This window comes from Mus pahari, chromosome 15 (genome assembly GCF_900095145.1).
Source record: "Mus pahari chromosome 15, PAHARI_EIJ_v1.1, whole genome shotgun sequence".
In the NCBI taxonomy this organism is placed as follows: domain Eukaryota; kingdom Metazoa; phylum Chordata; class Mammalia; order Rodentia; family Muridae; genus Mus; species Mus pahari.
The window spans coordinates 1,426,756-1,447,584 of NC_034604.1; the positions used below are offsets into that span (position 1 = coordinate 1,426,756).

General features: G+C 45.2%; 1 pseudogene; it reads right to left on the bottom strand.

Moving 5' to 3' along the window:
* Positions 1-20,143, bottom strand: part of LOC110333423 — a 110,367-nt pseudogene extending 90,224 nt beyond the window's left edge.
* Between the last annotated feature and the right edge of the window lie 686 nt (positions 20,144-20,829).

Below are 20,829 nucleotides of genomic sequence, written 5' to 3' on the forward strand. Positions count from 1 at the left end.
ACAGACACACACACGCACACACACGCACAGAGAGAGAGAGAGAGAGAGAGAGAGAGAGAGAGAGAGAGAGAGAGAGAGAGAGAGAACAGGAGTGTTCTCTTCTGAAGACAGCTACACAATCAAATGCCAGTTGAATCAACTGTATAATTAGTGCACATGCATGCTTCTTTGTGGAGGAGGCACATCCATTTCTAGGTTGTGTTAATGTCCTTCATCTCCATACCACTTTTTTACTGTTTCTAACTAAACAACAATAGCTTGCTTCTAATTAAATGAGAATACTGAAGGGAAAAAAAAAAAGAAAAGAAAAGTCCAGAACCAGAGGACTTTTTTCTAAAAGTCACTTACAGGGCTGGCTGTGCAACTGAGCAGCACAGCTTGCTTCTCTGCCTGGCCCTGACATGAAGAGCATCAGACACACCCCAGGCTTACTGGGGAAGTATTAGCAGGTTTGCCAGCTCTTAAACTCACCAATGCTTTCTTATCTGCATGAAAGCACACGTGCATTTTACATCAGAAAGAAATCCTTGCTGTTCTGATAATGATTTTCAGTGCTGGTTACCACAAGCCTGGCATTCTCTCACAGAATTACACGTTCTTGCAGTCACCAAGTAGTGCACCAAGGAGACCTCAGACTGTGTGGTAAACAAATGTTTTCATGAGTGTGGGTGCAAGTAGTTCTTAAATCCTCTTGCATAAATTGATGGAAATTAAACAGTGAAGGAACACATAGGTTTTAAGGCTTTTAATGTTTACCAAACCACACTGAAAACACTGACACATTAGACATTTCCACACGTCTATATGACCAAAGAAGCTTGCCTTCTAAAGAAAGTGCCTTGCTTTAAATCAAAGACTTTTCCCTAAAGCTTCTGAGTCCCTGCCAGCAGTGAGAGGGTTAATGCGGGCCTCTCACTTTGAGCCCTGGAGTGGAGGTGCTCAGCTGTTGAGCAGGTAAGTCTTCCATTGCTGAGCCCACTCAGGAGCTGCTGGCTTTGGTAGTGGTGGGATGACATCATGGAAAAGGTCTGACTCACTCGCTGGCCTACTGCTGTGGAGAGGCAGTACGGTCTGGACCACTCTTGGCTTATGTTTTTTTGTTTTCTGGTTTTGTTTGTTTTTTAAAGTGCTTTTAATTGGGAGCTGTGTTACAGTTTCAGGGGCTTAGTCCATTGTCACCATGGCATGAGGAATGGTGGCCCTCATCGTGCTAGGACAGGAGCTGAGAACTGCATCTTGACCTATGGGGCGTGGGGCAGATTGAGGGGTGATGCTGCTGTGTGCTGTGTTTACTGGTCACTTACTCTGGGGGAGGAAGAAAGAGGTACAGGCATGCTGCCTGCCTTCAGGGAATTTTGTCTGAATGGGGACTTGGTTTCCAAATGTGCATGATAGCATATAGTAAGTTCTTGTCAGAGGCAAGAAGTGTGAGCTCAGTGCTCTTAAAAAGTTTATTTTTATTTATGTGTACACATGCTCCTGTCTCTCTCTCTCTCTCTCTCTCTCTCTCTCTCTCTCTNTGTGTGTGTGTGTGTGTGTGTGTGTGTGTGTGTGTGTGAGGGAGGGAGAGAGGAAGAGAGTGTGCGTACACGCACATCACACATGTGACACAGGGGTCATATAAAAGTTACAGGACAATTGTTGGGGGTCCACTCTCAGCATCCACCTTGTTGGGGTGCATCCCACTGTTCCTGTCAAGCTGCACACTGCAGGCTGGCCTGCCAGAGAGCTGGCCACTTCTCATGCGCCCTTCCCATCTACACGTAGTCTGCACCGCTGAATGCAGCTTGGATTCTGGGATGGAACTCGTGCCACCAGGCTCTGCAAGCCAGCGTGTTTACCCACCGAGAGCTGGCTGGCCCCAGCACTCAACGTGTTTAACTCTCTCTGTAGTAGGTTTCTTCATGTCACTTATTAAAGGTGAGTTCTTGTCACAAGGCCAGCCAGACTCTCTGTAACCAGTGTGGCAGTCAATTCTCTTAAGGAGACCTTTGGGGCATGAGGATTATCCAATCAGAAGAAACTGTCAAACATACCCTCCCCTCTTTCAAACTTACTGTTTTGGGTCAGAAGTGCCATAAAATTTTACTGCGATAGACAATTACAGTATGTTCCATAAAATGTGTGTGTGTGTGTGTGTGTGTGTGTGTGTGTGTGTGTGTGTGTGAAGAGAGAAAATGACCAGCATTTCTGAGAATAAAAGTACAAAATGGCCGGATGAATCCTAGGAGAAAAACCATCACCCAACACACTGTTCTTCAAATGAACTACATCCTTTGAAAGAATTTCTGGAGCAAGCTTCGAAAGCTCCAGAAACTCCACTTGAGTGCTCTTTTGGAAAATTTAAATGCAAATTGTTGTTTGCTTCTAATTATTGTCTACAGGGCGGCGAGTCCTGTCCAAGTGGCTTGGAGAAGACAGAGGGGGGACAAGGCAGGTGGAGAGCTTTCCACAAGGCCTTGGCAGTCCCACTCTTCCCTCTGCTTTGTAGGGCTTTCTTTAAGTTAAGCTTTCTTCAAATTGAACAATACAGGGCTGGTGAGATGGCTCAGTGGGTAAGAGCACCCGATTGCTCTTTTGAAGGTCCGGAGTTCAAATCCCAGCAACCACATGGTGGCTCGTAACCATCTGTAACAAGATCTGACGCCCTCTTCTGGAGTGTCTGAAGACAGCTACAGTGTACTTACATATAATAAATAAATAAATCTTTAAAGATTTCTTTAAAAAAAAAAATTGAACAGTACAATTAGCTCAATAGATTTTTGTTGTTTTTGTTGTTTAAACAGAAAGCTGAGCTAGGAAAAGCTCTGCTCTGCTCCCCACCCCTCCTAAAGCCAGGATGTAGATGAGGCCCCTCAGTGCCATGCCCTGCTCAGTACAACACCTTTCAATTTCCCAAGAGCTTCAGTTCACCCCCCCCCAAAGCTAGTTACCCTAGTTACTACAAGTAAGTCTAAAGGCTACTTGGACCCCTTCATTTCAATGCCCATCAGCAGAGCTGTCAGGGCTCCCTAAAAAAGCAGAACTAATAGAATACATGCATGTGTGTGTGTGTGTGTGTGTGTGTGTGTGTGTGTGTATGCATGTGCATGAACACACATGTATATGTTTATGTTTGTGTGATTGTACATGTGTATGTATGAATGTGTATGAATGCATGCATATATGTGTATTTGTATGTGTACATATGCATGTGTATGAATGCATACATATATGAGTATGAGTATGTATGTGTGCATATATGTGTATATATACAGTCATTCCCAGGGCCAACATATGGAATGAGATTTGTTTTCAAAATTTGAAACTGTGATCGTCAGGACTAGAGCAATACCATGCTCCTGAAGGCTTTAGGCTGAGGGAGGGTGTGTCCTGATCTTATGCTGTCCAATAGACTAGGCACTCGCCACACTGGCTGCAAAGCCCTTGAAATGTGACTAATACAACGAGAAAGTGAATTTGGGGCTGGAGAGATGGTTCAGTGGTTAAGAATACTTGCTGCTTTTACAGAGGACTTGAGTTTGGTTCCCAACACCCACATCAGATAGTTCAAAACTGTAACTCCAGCTTCAGGATATCTAATATTCTTTTGTGGCCTCCATGAGCACCTGCAAGCACACACACACACACACACACACACACACACACACAATCTATTTTTAAAGTAAATTAAATTGTGAACTTTGCATAATCTTAATTAATTTGAATTAAAATGTACCTGTGTGTGGCAATTAGCTGCTGTTAAGGACATTGTGGTTTAAAGGCATTGCTTTCAGGCGAGTGAAAATACAAGTATGGAGTCTGTAATCAACACCGTGTCCTCCAGTGTTAATCAGCTTTCCATGAGTGCGACAACATCCCTGAGATACTCAGTCTACAGAGAAGAAAGGTTTATTTGGAGGTTTTAGCCCATGCTCCACTGGCCATGGCATCCAATGATGGTTTGACCGCATGATGTTGAGGGCACATGGTGGAGAAAGTGGAAAGTGAAGGAAAGAGAGGACCATCATAGAATCCCAAATCTCCTTCAAAGGCACACCCACAATGGCCTAACTTCCTTCCACTAAGCCCCACCTTTTAAAGGCTTCACACTCCTGCCACCCCCGCAAGGCTACCCCAAGGATGGAGCTTTTAATGCAGAAGCTGTTTCAGAGATGCTGGGCGCAGGTCTCTGGAGACTCGAACCCAGCCTACTCCTAGCTCGAGCTCTCTGCTTCCTATCGGCCACCCAGTAAACAGTTATAGCACCGCCTCCCTAGGGAGACGAAAGGAAGCAGAGTGTGCGGCCCAGCTTGATGTCAACTTGACAGAAGTTAGAGTCATTTTGGAAGAAGGAAACCTCATTTAAGAAGATGCTCCTACCAGATTGCCTTGAGGGGGTTTTTCTTGATTATGTGGGAGAAGCCAGGTCACTATGAGAACGTACACATCCAGGCCTATTGATCCTGGTACTATATGAAAGGAGACTGGGCAAGCTGTGAGAGTATGCCAGTAAAGCAATGGTCTTCCATGGCCTCTGTATCCACTCTGCCTCAGGGTTCCTGCCCTGTTTGAGTTCTGCCCTGATGACTTTTAAGGATAGACTATGATGTGGAAGTACAAGATGAAATAAACATTTTCCTCCCTGACTTGCTTCTGGCCATGGTGTTTTATCACAGTGATAGAAACCCTAACCAACACACAAGCCATCTCCCCTTCCATTCTTCTCTCTACTCTACCAAGGGAAGATACAGACAAGAACTTATTTGTTTTTTATCACAGTTGCTACTATAACAAATCACTAGGGACATTGTAGCTTAAAATACAATACACGCCTTAAAGTTCTGCAGCTGTCCAGCAAGATGTCAGCCAGGCTTCATCCCTTCTGGAGGTGTTTATGGGGACAATCTTCTCTCATGATTTTCTAGCTGTTGAGACAGACAACAGTCTTTGGCGCATGGTCTACATGGTCTACATGGTCTACTGCAAGGGCATTGAGGTTTTCTTGGTGACTGCAAGTTGAGCCTGATGATTCTCCAGCTTTAGCTGGCAGTAAAACTACCCTATGTGTTTGTGGAGACAGACTCATGGGTTCACACATAGGCTTTCTTCTTCTCTATGCCTGCCGTGGAACGTAAGGATCACAGTTCTCGATCAGGTGTGATATTTTCAATGTCTGTCTTCAAGTTCTCTGACATTACACCTGTGTTACATTTCTGAGGCTGTGATAAAACCCATGGCTAAAGCAACTAATGGAAGAAACAGTTTCTCTTGGCTTACTGTTCCAAAGGGTTAAGAGCATGTCAGCAAGCAGCAGGCATGGCAGCTGGACCCTCAACTGCAAGCTCAAAGCAGAGAGGATGTACTAGATGTGGGGTAGGGAATGCTCAAAAGTAATGTAGATAGATAGATAGATAGATAGATAGATAGATAGATAGATAGATAGATAGATAGAGATACAGAGAGAGAGACAGAGAGAGAGACACAGAGATAGATAGATATACAGAGAGATACAGAGACAGATACACACACACACAGAGAGAGAGAGAGAGAGAGAGAGAGAGAGAGAGAGAGAGAGAGAGAGAGAGAGAGAGAGAGAGAGAGAGAGAGAGAAGCTATTTGTAATATATAGAGGAAATGGGCTCTTCTGGGAACACTCAGAACAAGATTTCTAAGCTGGAAGCCAGCCTCTTTGATACCAATCCCAGTTGATCCTTCAAATGCCAGTCACCTCATGACATGAGGATGCAATTCCAGAGGCCCACCCTACCATCACCCAGTTAAGTGTTCCTAAATTCCTTACCCATTGAAATGTCAAGGAAGTATGGGTACTGGAGGTTTTTATGGCTTGGATGTAAAATGCCTCTCAGGCCCATGCATGCATGTGGATTCAGGATCCCTGGTTCATGAATGTAGATTCATGATCCCCTGGCTTATGAGTGTGGAAATATGTCCCCTGGTTGGTGGCGATGTTTGGGGGAGACTGTTAAACCTGTGGCCTGGGAAGCATTTCTGGCAAGGGTGGGTCATTGGAGGCAAGCCTTTGAAGGTGGTATCCCAGGCTACTTCCAACCTCTCTGTTCACTTCCTGTTTGACACTGCAATGTGATGAGCTACCAGAAGCTCTTGATACTACAAGCACAATAGCCATCATGATTTCCTCACCATGATCAATTGTACCCTCCAAACTGTAAGTCAATTACTTGCATCAGGGATCTTGTCACAAAAACAAGAATAATAATTAACATAGTATTTAAAGGGACTATGCACTAAAGTTAGTACTTTTTGTGAATCCTTAGGTCCTATAGTTTAAAAACAAATTTGTCTAAGGGTAGCTTGTTATGTAGCAATAGCTGACAAGTGATCTCAGGTGACACTAATGCCACCCGTCTAAGAACCACATTGTGAAAACTGCAGCTCTGTTGTATGTACCCAGGAGGAGCTACACATAGCCCATCGGACAGCCAGAAGAAGGTGGAGTTCCCGGGCTTCCATGTTCACCATTTCATGTTCCCCCCTTTGCAGACATATTCAGTTACCAGTTACTACCAGTTCGTCTTTTGTGGAAATGTTTTTACTGGGAAGAGTAACAACAATATGTCAGATGATGTCTGGAATCCAGAAGCCTATTATAAGAAATGTGCTGCACATGGACAAAGAAGCAGATAGGCTTAGGGAGGAGAGGAAATGATTGAAAAATGAGCCCATTGCCCTCTCTCATGCTCTTCAGTCTGGAAGTGAAGGAGATTAAGAGAGAAAAGCTAATAAGAAAGGGAAAGAGAACACAGAGCGTCCAGCTGGGAAGTAATGAGCACCCGGTGCTGCCCTGGTTATGTCAGGACTGTCCTGAGCCAGCTGTGGAGGGGACTGGAGTTTACATTCTCTGGGATGTCACACTGAACCAAGTAGTCACACACTTCCTGTCTAGTTTTCCCTGAAGATCGGCAGACTCTTTGGTGAAGATGTTTTTCTAAGGGTTTCAGTTCTGTTTGTTTTCCCAACTGTCAAAATGGATGCCAAGAAAACACACTGCGCTCCCGTAATGGAGGAGGAGGAAAATGGCATAAAGATGGAGCCCCCACAAGACTAAAATGAGGTTGTGAGGATGCAGAAGCAGGCACAGGATCATGGAGGATGGCTCGTCTCCAAGCTGAGTAGTACAAACCAAGCTGACCCAGCAAGCCGCTTTCCAGGTGCCTATCCTGGCTGGTGGGACACGCGGCTTCATCTTATGGAAACTGCAAGTGTGGCTGGTCTACAAGGCCATGTATAGGATGGCGGGCCGGTTTGAAGAGAAAGAGAGAGAAGGTAGTTGTCTTGGATGTGTTAGTTAGGGAAGGTGATGATGACACAGAGACTGGGCAAGGTTGGGTGTGAGACACCTTCCTCATCTGCATACTGACTGTGTGCTTACTTTCACACACACTCACAAACACACTTAAATCATATTCTTCACATTTATTTTTGTTTGTTTTTATTGGGGAGAGCACACATGTGTGCCAACATGTGTGTGGAGGACAGAGGATAACTTACAGGAGTCAGTTCTCACCTTCTACCGTGTCAGTCTGAGGAATTGAACTCATGTCATCAAACTTAGTAGCAAGTGCCTTTACCCAACTCGCCCTGTAACTGACCCTGAACCTGGTAGTGTATGTAAGTTATACCTCAATATTCCTGTTCTCTAAAGCACACCTCCTATGAGAAGTCCATAAAGGAGTCATCAGCAGAAAAATGATTAGACTCATGGACACATTTCTTGCAACTCAAAGAATGAACCTGAATGTAGTAGGAAGCAGATTCACTGTCCATGTTCACTTGTGAACTGTCTTGCCCAGCTCTGCCCTGAATCTGGGTGATCCTGTGACCTGAGTTGTTTTGCACAGCCGTAGGCCTCAGCAGTGTGAGAGCAGAGCACCTGCTTCCGGCTGAGCCCCAGGTGAGTAATGTAATCTCAAGGTGTGAGGAGAGTAACAGAGTCTCACTGTGATTCGTCAAGCAAGGGGCAAAGGTAGAAAGCTACAGCTGTAGCCCTTCTTCATCCACAGATGGGGTAGATGCGGTGTCAGGAGACTCTAAGAGAGAAATGGTAGACATTCTAACTGAAAATGAGGTTTCAGGGTTCTCTAGGGGAAAAAGACAATAGACACTCTAATTCAAAAAGGCTTAGAAAACTGAAGAAGTTCTCGTTGCATCTTACAAACTGAAGGGCAAGGGGAAATGGGCTGCAGTTCTCTCATTGCATCTTACAGACTGAAGGGCAAGGGGAAATGGGCTGCAGTCCTAGGCTGACCATGGTTCTAGTGTTTCTCTACAACTCACTGGTTGACTTATCCACCCAGCTCCTGTCCAAGGAGATAACTATATCTAGCCCAGGCCCCATGTCAGTGTTCATAGGGCATCACTCTGAGTCAGTTTACCTCTCAGGCAATAGCACCTTGGAGCTGGGGTGGGGTGAACCATGACATTTCATGTACCTCACCCAGTGAGGGAGACATGGGTGACAGGAAGCCTGGGTACCAAGTACCCAGTGTCCCAGGAAATCCAGAGCATTTGCTGCTGCTTATAGATGAGTGGTCATGAATAGTTTTAGTATTTTAAGAATGTCACTTTAAAATGTCATGTTTACATGAAAATCATGGTCACATAGTAAATCACATAAGTATTTGTTGTTTAATAATAATAAATGTTCTCAATCCAATGACCTGCAATCCTTTCAGAATTCATTTCCTCTGAAAAGTGTCACAGAACAGTGAGTCCCAGAGCCCTAGGTGTTTGAGGATCTGCCTTTGGTGTGGTAGTTTTCTCCATAAGAATCTGGATGAAGCTGATTCCGTGGTACCAGGGTGAAAACCAGTCCATGGACAGCAAAAGTGGCCTGGTGGGGAAACTGAGGCTCAAAGACAGGAACAGATTCACTGACACATGAGTGAAGTCAATTGGATTAAAATCTAAGTGTCATTATTTCCCACCCTGGTTCTTTCTCCAGAATGCATATGTCATACTCCTGGGGGAGGGGGAGGGGGTGGCGTGGATCTAAGAAAGCCAATGAATGTTATGATGGTTAGTTCTATGTGTCAGTGTCGCTGGGATATGGTGCCCAGGTTCATGGACAAAGACTATTCTGGGTGTTTCCATGAGAATGTTCCCTTTTACTGGCTGTTGAATAAATTTGCTCTCTACCGTGTGAGCCAGCACCACAGCTCACTCAGGGTTCTGAGCAGAACATTGTTGCTATTGAGGTTCTGATCTTCTCTTACTGGAAGCAAAAAAGAATTTTTCAGCAAACTGCCCTCAGGCTTAGTCTATATGGGTGGCTCTTTCTGGTGTGTCAGCAAAATGCCTTACAGTTGACTGTAATACTCCTGAGTGTCTAGTAGACCGCAACAACTTGACTTTGAATTTACCGATTCTCCACAATCATGTGATATGATTAAATGAACTCAATCTATTCATCTGTCTCTCCTGTTTTCCCCTCTTTCCCTGTAGACCCTAGCACATACAGATGGTAGTTCACTTGGGTCTACTTCAGAGATAGTTATGTTTGTCTGGAGAACTGGATGGCATGGGTTATTATGGCTTCATAGTGAGCAACAACAACACATGGCTTGAAACAATTCTGCTATTATTCCTGATGACTCATCAGGCTGGGCTGGGCCTGGCCGATTGGTTCTTCAGCTGGTCCTAACAGTCATCCCTGTTTGCTTATAGAGAGATGCTCATCAGCTGGACAGGCTACTGTTGCTGGGCTCCAGATGGTAGGTATGCTGTGATGGCTGGACTTCTCTTGCCGTATGGTCTCAGGGTCACTCCCCCACGCGCTCCTCCAGAGTTCTCTCCGAATGGTCTCCTGGGGCTCCTCCTGGGGGAGAACAGGGTACTGAAATCTTCAGAACATCAGCTGCAAGGTTTTCCTGAAGCATAAGATCCAAATTCCACTGCAATTCCATGGTTAAAATCAAACACAGGACAGACCATCCCAGATTGAAGAGTTCTTCCCAAGAGCCTACTTTATTGACAGCCATGGCCTTGTTTCAGTAATGTTCTGTCACAACAGAAGAGAAACTGAAGTCTGCTGAGGGAAAAGCAATGGACTGTGGTGGCTGCACAGACCAGAGTCCTGAGATGGCCGTCAGAGCCTCTCTGGACCACAGAGACTCTCAGTAAGCCCTAGTGGTGTTTGATTCATTTTCTCATTAGGTCTCATCAGCATCCATCTTCTCTATTTTTGTCCTTTTGGTCTTCCTGTCCAGAGTAATACGTAACTCTTAGCACATGATTAATTATAGGCAGAACCTCACTAAAAATAGGGATGGCGGAAGATGGTAATTAACCTGACCTGTTACCAATTATTTCTTCTATCAGGCATGAGTGGTTTCATTCCTCCACTGCGAAAATTGGGTAAAGGTTTGCTCTCCTGCCTAGCCTCGTCAGTAGATCTGCAGCCTGCAGTTTCCAGGTAGACAGTAAAGGTCCTCTGGAGCCTCTGAAAACCACAGAGAGACAAGAGAGCTCACAACAGACTTGTGACTCCTAAGTAAGGGAGGTTCCTGGCTGGGTGACAGAAGCCATAGGGGCCACACGCTCTGGACAGCCTACGTGGCAGGGCAAGAGAAAGGTCCTGACCCCAGCTTCCCCAGGACTCCAGGCTTTTCAAAAGCTGGCCTAGACCAGCTTCTGCCTCTGAGGGGTAAGGAGGGAAAGCTGAATCTTAAGGAATATATGCAGGGGCCTTGTCAGTCATCCAAGTGAATATATGTCAAGGTTCTTAAACACAAACATTACCCAGGCTGGCTTTCTGGACCTGGTGTTTCCAGGTTCCTGGGTCCTTTTTCAAAGAACTGAGTAAGTACACAGAGATTGCAAGTGGCCAGGAATTATTCAGAAGCAAAGTGACTGGACAGATGAGATGCACCGCAAATAAGCAGCAGACTCCTACAGCAAAAGTATCCCAGGGCCCTGGTTATTGTTTGGCACTTCCTTTATTGGGGTCTTTTCCCATGAAGGCAGTTAAATGTTAAAGGTTGATTCTCTGTTTGATGAACAGGCTCGGGATACGTAAGCTTTTTTGTTGTACATATCATTTCCCACAATGCATCTAATTTTAATAATATACCCAAACAATTTCATATGAGCACGAAATGAAAAATAGATTTTTTTCCCCTGAGAGTTCACTCAAAAATGATACAACCTGCCTTACTGTGCACACACTCTGTCCTAGTTAACATTGACTTTTAACTTGACACAGCCTACAACCACCTGAAAAACAAGAGTTACAATTGAGTAACTGTCTTTGTCTGGTTGACTTGTGGGCTTATCTATGGGGGATTGTCTTAATTGTTAATTTATGGTGGGTATCATCCCTTGGTTATGGATGATATGAGGAAGCAAGCTAAGTGCATGTACGCTAGCGATCGAGCCAGCAAACAGGGTTCCTCCTTAGTTCCTGCCTCCAGATCACCCTGGCTTCCCTCATGAGGAACTGCAACCTGTAATATGGATTAATCCTTACACTTCCAAGTTTGCATTTGGACAAACTTTTATCACAGCAATAGAAAAAAATCTAGGAGATACCTCAAACTGGTCCAGGCTGGAACATCCTTCTACCTTTAGATCTCAGATATGTTCCAGCTTAAGCTTGAATGAAAACTGACCACAAAGCAGGAATTACCAAGGCTTAGTTAGTTAAGAGAGGAACAAGTGGTTTATTTCATTCTTTGAAGTGGAGTGTGCACAAATCTCAGTGTAGGTGAGAGCCCTATATTGTTAGCTCATTAATAGCTCATCCCAGTTTGCAAGGTAATCTCTATGCCTTTCTGATGCACAAAATTAATATCTTATGATAGCTAATTTAATAGTTCAGGTGGCTACTGAGCAGCAGGCTTGTGTGACCCATAGCCTGGGTGAGATCACCCTAGACAGCCTAAGATTGACCTTAAGATTGAGCCAAGTGACTAGTAACCACATGTAATTCAAAACTTATGATTATGTTTTGATTTTTTGATCTAATATTCTACTCTGTGGGTAACTGAAATGTTGGAAAGCAAGACAGTAGGAAAACAAGGAGTCCTGTGTGTTTAACAACTCCTAGCAGATAGGAAGTCTTAGATTTGGTGTCTGAATCATAGTTCCAGGAACAGTCCCTTACAGGGCATGAAATGGCCAGGCCTTCAGAGGGTCAAGATATATTCCTCAATAGGAATAGTCACAGTGAGGTGGAAGAGGTGCCAGGGAGGAATGAAGCTGGCCTTCCAGATGGCTGCAGTATATACTTCCTGTGTGACAAGATGCTGCAGGGTCGCCAGAGCGCTGGAGTGATGTCTCATGGTGACATTGGCAGCTCCTCCTGTGCCCCTGGTTCCTTCAGTAAAGCCTAAATGCCAGGGAGATGTACAACTGGGTCCTGAGGGCAGAGCTTTGTTACAGGACTAGTGTCCTTACAAAAGAGAGCCACATTGTGTCCCTTATTCTTTCCTCCACACGAGGACACAGCAAGGAGGCATCATCTGTGTTCCTAGAACATGTCGCACAGGATAAGAGTGCATCAGCATCTTGGTTTTGGATTTCCTAGTCTCTGAAATAGTGGGCAATAAATGCCTTTACAGGCTACTCAGCTTGTGGTGCTTTGTTATAACACTTTGAATATATTATCATAGTTTGCATGGTCAGTCATGCTGGGCAGGCAGGGATTTGGGCCGACTAGAGCCATGCTGTGAATCTGGAGTGACTTAAATGTTATAGTTCCCCACCTTTCCATCTCACCCGACTCCATAGCCTCCACAGCAGGCATTACTGTTTCTGTTCTACTGATGCAAACTCTAAGGCCAGAGAGATTAAGTAATCAGCTTCAAGTTGCACAGACAGTTCAAGGCAGAACCATGCCTTGCTACCCAATAGTCAGATTTCAGAAAGCCTAAAGCTGGAGACGCCAGGAGGGAAGACACAGCATGAGCCTCCTCACCAAGAGCATCCTTCCAACCCGTCTGACAAAGCAAAAGGGCCTTAACTAGGCCTGGCAGGGAGGAGGCAAGACCGTCGCGGCTGACGAGGACAACAGACTGTTCTTTCTCTTTTTGGGGTGCCAGATTAAAGAAAGATACAGGGCACCAGCAGTACTATCTTACAGAAGCTCCCAGCACAGCACCATGGCAACCAAATCGAGGGCCAATAGCAGGAGCCACTATAGTGCAGAGCATAGGCTAAGGACCATTGCCCACTGGCTGTAGGCACTGAGTTATACCAAGCAATACACAGGCCTTCCTGAACCATCCAGCCCAAGAAGGAAGGAACTATCACTACCCACCCTGATGAGGAGGAAACAGGCATGGGAGGTGACCTAAGAAGAGAGATGAAGTCTTTGAGCAGCACCTCAGACCCAGCGTGGCGTCTCACGCCCCAGCCACACTTCCACGCCTTAGTCTTCCCCAGACTAGTGGGATACCTCCAAGGAGGGGATTTTCAGTCATTCTGTTCACTAGTGTTAGCCAAGCTTTTAAATCAGTGCCAGGCAGGGTAGATACGTGATGGATACTTTGTGGAGTGAAGTAAAGAATCAGAAAGCCACAGAGGGGCCAGTAATGAACTGGTCAAGCAATTGCTGCACACATGGCCTTGCAGCCTGAAACTGAGCATTGTCTCTGTGAGACACAGCAGTTGCTCTCTCCGTGTCATTTGGAACACAATGTGTTTGGCTACTGAGATCCATCTCAGCCCTGCCTGTTCCACACAGAAGTCCAGGGGAGGAAGGTGACACCTATTGGTCCTAGAGGGCAGTCTCCATGAGGGAGTCTGGTCCCATGGCCTGGTTCCCATCACCATCCTGTAGCTCTGTCTCAGGCTCTTCCAGCAATCAGGTTAGTACAGAGCAGATCAACCCTTGGCTTTAGCAGGTGGAATAAAACCTGTGAAGCACAGTGGGACTTCCATCCTGCTGTGTGCCACAGATCTGAAGTTTCCTTGTAAATATTACAAAATTCAAATACAGCATCCAGTGAGAACAGAGGCAGTAGTGCAGAACACTACACTCCCTCACGGGAGATTGGCTGGGTCATTGCCTGCTGAGATAAAGGAACATGGGCTCAGAGAGAGAGGAGAAACACTCCTGACCACAGAGGAGGCTGTTGCTGCCTGCATGGGTCAGGTTCCATCTAGCAAGCTTGTGCTGTTCTCTGGTTTTCTGCTTGTGAATTCTTGACATTTTTTTCAAGCCCTAAGTAAGCAAAGTTAACACTGCCCATCTTGGCTGGCACTGCTCAGGGTTGTTTAATGAGTAATGGGATCAGATAGTGCTAGTGAGTGAGGCCCCAGAAAGCCCTGAGTTAAACATGTTAGGCCCTACATGTTAAACAGTGTAAGCTTTCTTTCTGATTTGAGTTTACACTGAAGTCTGTCAACTTAGAGCACAGTAGAGTGAAATGCAGTTTAATGTATCTCAGTGGATTGTAGCACAGCATAATATAGCATAGTGTAGAATAATGCAGTAATTGTGTGGCTCAGTGGGCGTGGTGTATGTAGTACAATATAGTGTAGTATAGCATAGTGTAGTAGAGTATTGTGCAGTGGAGTATGGTAGTGTGTGGTGTGGTACAGTACAGTTTAGTGTACTATAGTATAGCATAGTAAAGTACGGTTCAGTATAGTAAAGCAAGGAATGACATTGTATAGTATAATATAGTATAATATAGTATAGTGTGATATGTATAGCATAATCCAGTAGATTGTGAAAGGAGGGTGGAGAATGACACATGTGGTGCAGAGAAATTTGGCATAGTGTATTATGGTGTGCTTAGAATAGTCTAACACAATGCAGTTCAACACAGCAGAAGCAAGTGGGGCGTGGAAGCTTGCGATGCAGGTGTTGTATGGTCTAATACAGTGTAATCTGAGGTAGTGTCATGTGGACTGGAATAATACAACACACAGATTATGGCACACGTCTGCAATATCTCTTAGCTACAGAAGCGCCCATGCTACGAATGAAATCAGGCTGTTCCTGGGCTCTTCCCTCTGAGCCTTCATGCTTTCACTTTGCCTCAAGATCTGGCCTCTCTTGGACAGTCTGGGCCTCACCAGTAGAGGTTCAGAAATGAGGTTCTAACCTGATTATACATTGCATTGACCACAAGCAAAGGCCCTAGAAGGCCAAGGGCTGCATGAGCAAGTTAAGGACAAAGTTGAACCAGCACCATGTTTCCTGAGTGAGAGCGCATGGTCTCTCTGTGAGCCTGATAACACAGAACTGAGGAACCCCCTCTGCCAGACAGGAACATGGAAAGCACGCCCTTGCCTGCTTGAGGTCCAGCCAGTTGCTGGTTGAACCACTGTCCATTGCTGGTCACACCTGTGCTGCTTGCTGTGCACGTAGCTTGTGCTGAAAGAGCTTTCATCTGAGCCTAGACTCCAGGATGAGTGTCCTCTCCTTGTGCCAGCTTACACATAAAGGAATGACAGGAAATGAAGCTGTCACCTACTGGCTTTGTCTCTCTCTCTCTCTCTCTCTCTCTCTCTCTCTCTCTCTCTCTCTCTNCTCTCTCTCTCTCTCTCTCTCTCTCTCTCTCTCTCTCTCTCTCTCTCTCTCTCTCTCACCCTTAGTTTTCAAACTGTGCCTTTCAGTGGCACACAGCAAGCAGACTTGCCTCCTTCTGCTTCAGTGCATGCAAGGTAGATCAGGGCTACGACTCAGAACCACAACCTAACCGTGAATTCAGACACAAAGGTGTGACAAGCCAGCCACCTGCCTCAGCCAGGCCTCAACTATCGGTCAAAGTGGAGAACATGTGTTTGCTGTCCTACAAGCTTCCAGCACCAGCAGGCTTTGAGTCTAAAAGAAAGGGAGCAATCCAGTGGCTCGCAATCCTTTTCCTGCAAGACAAGGAAAGGAATATGGCGCAATGAGCTCCCATCTCCAAATAGCCTCCTATCAACAGTCTCCTCACCTGAGACCCCTTTCTCTTTAGTTTCAGCCACTTGAGAGGCACTGGTCACGCACAGCAAGAGCCTCAGAGGTTTCCTTGCTACCTCTCCTATCTGTCCAGATAACCCCATGCCAGGGACAGCCAGGTCTCCTGGCTCCTCACGTAGCCCTCTGCCCCTTTCCTGTATCTCTTCTCTCCTTACCTCCCCAACACCTTTCCTCCACCCTCTTTCTGGGGCATCTTACCCCCTGTTCAGAGGAAAGTCACATGGAGACTTTGGCTAGAACAAAGAACATTCACAAGTGCTCAGAAACCCTAAACACTGGGCTTGGCAGCGCCTGCCAGGGAGAACAGAGAATCTTCTTTCTGGGCAGGCAAGATGGAGGAAGCCTTATTAGGTCATCCAGGCTGAGAGGATCCTCAGCCTCACCCTGCTGTTCACAGGCTGGGGGCGGGGCTGTGAGACTCCTCAACTGTTCTTCTCCATTCCTGTTAGCTCCTAGCTCCCCATCACCCCTTTGGAGGAATCCACTCTCTTCCAATGACCAAGCAAGCCACCTTATTCTCTTCCAAGCCTGAAGAAGCCCCGGAAATGACTCCACCCCCACTCCCAAATGAATTTGTTCATCCCCACCTTCCCTACCCCCTGACCTCTTGCTCCTCCCTAACACACAGAACATTTCCCCATCCCATACAGCTTTCCTTCTTATCACAGTCTTGTTTGTCTGTGTCCCCCACTAACAAAAATTCCTTGACCAAGCATTGGTTCTGTCTGGTTCATGTACATATCTCAAGGACAGCTTCAGTAAATATTTATTGAATGACTATCTTACACACTAAGATAACCCTGGAGTTCATAGTGTCTGCCCACACTTCTTACTCTAGCCATGTTTACAAAGAGAACCACTCCATCATGCAGAGCTGAGCATGTGACCCCTGCCATTCCTCACCCCTCTCTGGCTTTGCTCTTTGCATCTTCATGGACCAAGTAGGCTGCTCTAACTAAACCCTGTCCTCAATTTCCTCATGCCATGGGCAAGTAGATCCCAAAGTCTGTAAATGATTCCCACAACCTGTGAGACTGAGAAACATCAGCAAATCAGCCTTGATCTGTACAGCCCGGTAGCTCTGAGAACCCCTGTTCTAGTCAGGACCTTGCATCCTACCTCCGAAGTAGATTCTTCCAACCGCAATCGTATGGTTTCAGTCTAGAATGTTTGCCATAGGCTAGTGCTTTGGATATTTGTTCCCTAGCTAGTTGTCTGTCTTTAGGAGGTTTTGGAAGACTGTGTGTTCTTTAGTAGGTGGGTGGACTGGCAGAAGAAGGTTACTAGAGATGTTTGGGAGCTCCACCTTGGTTCCTGGTCCTGGCCTTTCTACTTCCTAATCCACCAGTGGGTGAACAGCCACCATCATATGCTCCACAGCCATGCACTGCTGTACCTCCTTGGCTGTAATGGGCTATAATCGCCTGAAACAATAGACAAAGTTCAGTCTGTTTTCCTTTACGTTGCAACTGTTTGAATACACAAAAGTAACCCGTACCTGTCACCTCCCACCTACCAGAATGGTTTTCTCTGCCAGACTAAGGCCTGGAGGCCTAAGAGAACTTGCCATATCACCTCCAGGAGCAGATGTATTTTCTACGGGCAAGCGGGGTGAGGGAGTACACACTTGCTGGAAAACTGCCTAGATCTAGGGTACTAAGGGATTGCCAACCAGACAACCTGGATCTTCTATCTATGAGCCTAATTGTACTTGTTCAAATGATAATTTGTATTTTCTTATCATCAAATAACAATACATCCTTACAGAAAATGCTGCTCTCAAATTATACTTTAAAGAAACCAAGGAAGACCTAAGGAAAGAGTTCAGTAGTAGAGCCGAGGCTTAATCCCTGTGACACCACACACACACACACACACACACACACACACACACACAGAGCGAGAGAGAGAGAGAGAGAGAGAGAGAGAGAGAGCACAAAACATTTAAAGACAATTCATGAAGCTAGATAATCCTCCATATATTTTATAAATTTTTATTTTTCTATTTCGAATAATCATTATTAGCATTGTTCTTATTTTCTCCTTTAAAAAAGAAAATGTTAATCCATTCTTTCCATGTCATGACAATGCTTGCATTGGTGGAACCACATGAGTCCCTGTGGACAGGACCTGAGTGTGGCTTCCTCAATGACCCAAAAGAGACACTGAGTTGGTGCTGTTGACCAAATTCACTTTAAGGCCACCCACTCCAAATGGCAGTACCACCTGCTGCAGGTGACTTCCAGGAGCAGGGAGGCTTTCTTTGCTCAGAATGCCTTCCCTGCCCTTTGCCTGAGGTCATCACTGACACAGTGATGACAGTATCACGGAACCCCCTCTAGTACAGGGGAACTGAAACTCCAGGAAGATGTAGTCACTTCCTTAGAGAAATACTTGGAATCTCAAGCACACATCGCTCACAATTACATGAACAGAGACAGTTTATGTTCATAAATATGGGCAGAAGTAGGGACCCAACTAAAAGTAGGATCCCAATCAAAGCAGTAAATATGGCAGAGACACACATGAAAAATAACTTTATGATTTTTCCCTTCCAAGTTATTTCTAAGAACTGGGCACTTCTGATTTGAAATCCCAAATTACCTAAACCTGAAACTGATTGAGTGCTAACATGACATTGCAATGGAAAATTTTTTCACCTGACATCCTATGAGTGATTGTGACCAAGTACATTAAAACCTTGAGGACAGTTCCCTTCAAACAATGTGTGTGCAGCACACACAAGACAGCAGTGAGCTGGAATTTACTTGTGAGGTCTATTCAGTGGGCGCCACATTAGTCTTAGAGGGAAACCCTAAACCTGAGCCTTCTGCTTTCAAGCACTTTGGTGAAGGGATAATTAGCCTACACATGAAAGGGTCATCCGAAGGACTCAACCAGAGTCAGAAGTCCTTTGGTCTTAATCTACATAGTAATTACTACTGTAGCTTAGAATATACAGATGTCTGGCTAGCTCCAGAAAACCCTACTGTGTCTCTTCCTGCTCCCAACACTCTCCAGCAGACGTTAGCCTGAAGCAAGGTTTTGTTCTGAGTCCCTTTTAGTTCTAAATTCATACTCTGTAGAATTTTGGAACTGAGAAAGGTTGTATTTGGTTAATTCTTATTGCCAAGGTAGCTACTAGTCCACCCTCATGCATGTCTAGCTTTCACGGTATATGCAGGTGAGCACATATATGTGTACAGCTGTTCTGCACAGAGAGCTGGACATTTGTCACAGAGTTCAATAATAATGAAATTCAGTCCTGCTCTCTCATCCAATGGCTTGCCAACAATAAAAAAGGAGAATGGGAGCAAAGACCACCTATGAGTAAGTGTGTGTGTGTGTGTGTGTGTGTGTGTGTGTGTGTGTGTGTGTGTACACGCACGCGCGCACGCATAAGTATGTACACAAGTTTGTGTACCATGGTTCTTGGGTGACGGCCAGAGGATATCGCTCAGGAGTCAGTCCTCTCCTGCTACCCAATGGGATCCGGGGATCAAGTTCAGACTGCCAGGCCTGCATGCAAGTTTCTCTGCCACTATTGGCTGGCCCATGAGTCAGTTACTGATTTATTCTGAGACGACTGGATCTAGTTTCTGCTCAAGGCCTACACATTGCTCATCTATTTCTTATAACACTGCATCTGGCAGTTATAAGATTGTTTCTTCTCTCTATTAGAAAGTCTTACTGAAAAGTTATTTTAAATAGGGGCAGGGGAAAAGTTAGCTAGGAAGTAAAAGTAAATGCAGCCAAGGGTTGGGGAGGTGATTCAGTTGGTAAAGTGCTTGATGGACAAGTATGAGGACCTGAGTTTAGATCCCTAGGCGCATTTAAAAAGCCAGGTGTGTGACACACGCCTGCAATCTTGACACTGGGAAGGCTAAGACAGGAAGATCTCAGGGCCATGCTAGTCAACCAGTCTAAGCAAACTGGTGAGATTCAGGTTCAGTGAGAGACTATCTTTAAAAAACTGTAGAGTCTCTATATGCACACACATGAGTGCATGTGTACCCCCACACACAAAGTAAAGGCAATCATAATTTGTCTTACTGCCACGGTCTGTAAGCTTCATTTCAATGTGTGGATATGAGTCAAGGAAGGCAGGATCAGTCACCTGGAGACAGAGCCAGCAGCATTGGCATATCTGCTGATGATTCGGACCATCTTGGAAGATTCCTTATAGCATATGCGTACCAGAACCATGGCGACATAGAAATATACACAAGGAAAATGAGTCACTTTCTCAGGAAAATCAGTCTTGTAAGCACTTGGCATTTCTCCTTCATCCCTGCAGGCCTCAAAATACTCAAGAGTTTTCTCAAGTTTATGGAAATTCTCATGTTTCCTCAGCAAGTGTCCATTTCACAACTGTTAGCATCTTTGCCTAAAGACACAGGCATCAATCGTTATTTGCTCATTCACTGGCAAACTACCACTTATGACCTCAATCTTCATCTGATTCTCATCAAACATGTGGTTCGTGTATAAAGGGAAGCCAAGGCGAGCATTTATAAGGGCATTGCAGACATACCTTAGCAGGTGCCACGTTGTATATAAAAGTAATAGAAGTGTTACTTCCATAAAGTAGCCAGCTGTTACAGCTGCTATGGGTTTTATGGAAAGATATGTATAAGAAGTCAGTCCCTGGGCCATCTCAACGTCTTGTCAGCTGAACAGTGCGAATGTTGAAACATCTAAAACATCCCAATCCAGGAAAATAGCAAGGACGTGGGCTATCTGCATACCTGAACATATGGAAAGAGAATTAATTTTATTCCAGTTATATTGCAGGCAAATGAGAGTCTGTTGTTGCCAGTGTGAAAAGCCAGAGCCTCATACAGACACAACAAAGCTATTGATTTATTATAAATTTTCCATATGAAAAGGGG